The sequence below is a fragment of the Theobroma cacao genome, chromosome 1 (genome assembly GCF_053813885.1).
Source record: "Theobroma cacao isolate CCN51 chromosome 1, ASM5381388v1, whole genome shotgun sequence".
Taxonomy (NCBI): domain Eukaryota; kingdom Viridiplantae; phylum Streptophyta; class Magnoliopsida; order Malvales; family Malvaceae; genus Theobroma; species Theobroma cacao.
In genome coordinates this window covers 20,099,094-20,102,428 of record NC_142639.1, presented here as the reverse complement: position 1 = coordinate 20,102,428, position 3,335 = coordinate 20,099,094, and the positions used below count along the sequence as shown (strand labels likewise).

Below are 3,335 nucleotides of genomic sequence, written 5' to 3'. Positions count from 1 at the left end.
CATGAACTCCCAGTGTGTCAAATTTCTTAGACAGTGCAACCACTTGCACAGCTAAGTTGCCAATTGCATCAATTTCATAGGCTCTAGTAGCTTTTCTTGAACCCAACCTTTCTGAAGGCCATTGATAATTATTTGAAGCCATCTTCTCCAACGTATTATAAGCATCTGTAGCATTCTTACTCATTAATGCCCCACCAGCAGCAACATCGATTGTGGTTTTTATTGTCCGAACTAGCCCATTGTCGAATGTCTGAACTTGCAACCAATCAAGAATCCCATGATGTGGACATTTTCTCAGTAATTATTTAAACCTCTCCCAAGCTTCATACAAGGACTTACCATCAAATTGTGTGAATGAGGTGATATTGTTCCTCATCTTTACATTCTTTACAGGCAAGAAGAACTTTGCGAGAAACTTTTGAGCCAAGTCCTCCCATGTAGTGATATACCCATTGGGCAGTGAATTAAGCCAACTTTTTGTTTTATCCCTCAGAGAAAATGGAAACAGTCTCAATCTAATAGCATCATCAGTTACTCCATTGTATTTAAAGGTATAGCAAATCTCCAAGAATTTACTAAATGAGTATTAGGATCATCACTGGGTAACCCACCAAACTAGACTGAAGACTGAATCATCTGAATGTAGGCTGGTTTAATTTCAAAATTATTCACATTGATGGAAGGTCTCCTAATGCTTTGGTGCAAACCTTACAAAAGAGGAACAACATAATCTCGTAGTGCTCTATTTACTTCGGGAACTAGATTAATGGCATTATTGCCATTATTATTGTTATCCTCAGCCATTGTCTGATTTAAAGCTACAACTTGCAAATTCTCCCTTCGACGTCTTCTGAAAGTTCTTTCTATCTCAGGATCAAAAGGAACAAGATTCAAGTTGTTTCTTGTTTGCATATAATGAACAAAGATATTTGCAAGCAATCAAAATTTAAAATTAAAACAAGAAAAATAAAAATTGATGTAAGACTAAATTACTTGGTATTAGTATTAGTAAAAATTTTAGAAACAATTCCCCAGCAACGACGCCAAAAACTTGTTAGTTAAAATTCCACTATACAAGTATACGTATTGAATAGACAATATATTAGCAAGCAGAGTATCGATCCCACAGAAAATTGATTTAAAATTTTACTACGTACTAAAATTAGAACAATTTAATCTTATCCAAACACTCAAAATTAATTGATCAACTAAACTAATTAACTAAAATTTAAACCAACAAGAAAATAAAAATAATAATAACTCGAAAAAATATCAAATCAAACAAGCTTAGGATTACAATATCCCTCACACTTCATCTAAATCTGACCTTTCTTCCTTAACTTATTTCAATGGGTTGAATTGCTAACCTAGAGTCCTCAATTATTTATAAGGGTCTCTTGACTCATCTTATAAAAATATCTATTTTAATCAAAACACTATATCCCTATGTGAATTGAAATTAAAACAGACTCATTAAGTTCAGGCTCTAATCTGGCTACATATGGCCTATAGGTATATCCCTATCCTATACGCAAATCAATTAATATGATCATATGCTATCCCAATTTTAGTTTACTCTAAACTCCCTTTCCCAAGTTTGTTTAGGTTCCTAGATCAATTTAATTGGTGGCCAAGTAATTAAAAGCATTAAGAACAAATTCGAATAAACAATTCAAATCCCACTAATAATAAGTAAGAAAGAGATTAAAAACTTAGATTACATGTGAGTTCAATTGCAATCCTAGAAAAAAAAATTAGCTACTCATAATTGCAAAATAAAATAACATTGTATAAAATTCAACCATTGAAAGTAACAAGAAAAATAAAAGCCAGGGAAGAAAACAAAACAATATTTGCCGCCTTGATCTCCAAGTTTCAACCTCAACTTCTAGCTTCTTGAATCTCTAAAGGTTGTCGCCCTTAATGTTGTTAAACATATCCTATTTATACTAATAAGCTTAACCTAAAGTTCCTTAAGCTGACCTAGGGTTTAATTGGGCTTAAAAGTGTAATAAGAGGCCCAAAAATCAATTATCAATCTTTACAAATTTCCATTCTCGACACAGTACATCTAGCCATTTTCGATGCAATTTTATATATTTTTGAGGTAGAACTGGGTAAATTTATTTGCATAAAAGTTGTATCTTTGTCTCTTAGCTTTCCAAAGGTCTAAGAATCACATCATTTTGAGATCTGTAGCTCGAGATATGGCCAAAATACTGAAGCATATGCGAGTAGATTCTAGGTCTTTCAACACCTTACTTTCCAAAATTAAGCCCAATCACTTTTAATCCAACAAAAAATATAAAAACTAATAAATAATAACCAAATTGAAAGGAATAACATAAAATTAAAATAAATCACTAAAAAATAAACTAATTATAAAAACAACTAAAAATAATTAAATTATAATTGAAAATTGAGGACTTAGCTAATATTTAATAACAAAATTGGAATAAAATAATTCTATAAAATAGAATTATCACTTCCTTAGTTCGATTTTAACACATTTTAATGTCTATTGTTGTTAATGCCTTGTTGAAAAGGAATATGAGATGTTCGGGTTTTGTTCTATACAAATTAGTAAGTTTTAAAATTTTATAATTTGTTCTAGTTATTTCGATTTCTAGATAGATTTTGATTGTAAATTTTAAAATTTATTTGTCATAATATTAATCTTATTTTAATGTCAAAATATTGCAGATTAACATGTGCATGAGATGCACAAATTAATTTAGCAAATAAAGATTCGATCTCATGACATTATGGTGTGATTTAAATGGTAGAATTCGATTCTGTCCAGCCATGGTATTGGTCCATTTTCAGCCATAAAAGTGAGGCTTAAGTGCTTCATAAAATGCAGGAAAATGAAGGGATCAATACACATTGGAAATGTTTCAAGATGGGTGATTTTGTGCGGCTAATGGTGGAGGTAAAGTTACCACAACGTGGCTAAAACAGCTGCTATTTGCAACAGTGACAGTCATGGTTTTGTTTGGCTTGGCAACCAATAAAGGCCTAAATTTGTGCAATTAGTTGCACCAATTGGCTGAGGATTTTTTTATGGAAAGGTTCCATAAATTATCCAAATTTTTGCCGAGAGTTTTAAGGATTTAAATCTCTAGAATTAAGCCTTCATAAAACTGAGTTGGTGGAGTCAAAACTATTGCTGCCTCTACTGCAGCAAGCCACGGTTTTGATTTTTTTTTGACAGCTAAAAATGTTTCCTAAAATCCTGTAAAATTACTATGGAATTTTTCCATAAGTTATCTATCAGATAAATTTTATTAGGAATTAAATTCCAAAGTTTTAGTCACAAAGAATTTCAAAATTTC

The 3,335-nt window shown here is 31.3% G+C and overlaps 1 non-coding gene across 1 annotated transcript; it reads left to right on the top strand.

Moving 5' to 3' along the window:
• The first annotated feature begins 272 nt into the window (after window positions 1-272).
• Window positions 273-379, top strand: LOC148764636 (small nucleolar RNA R71). Its single transcript, XR_016024397.1, has one exon. It is a non-coding gene; the product is annotated as a small nucleolar RNA R71 (small nucleolar RNA).
• Window positions 380-3,335: the final 2,956 nt, after the last annotated feature.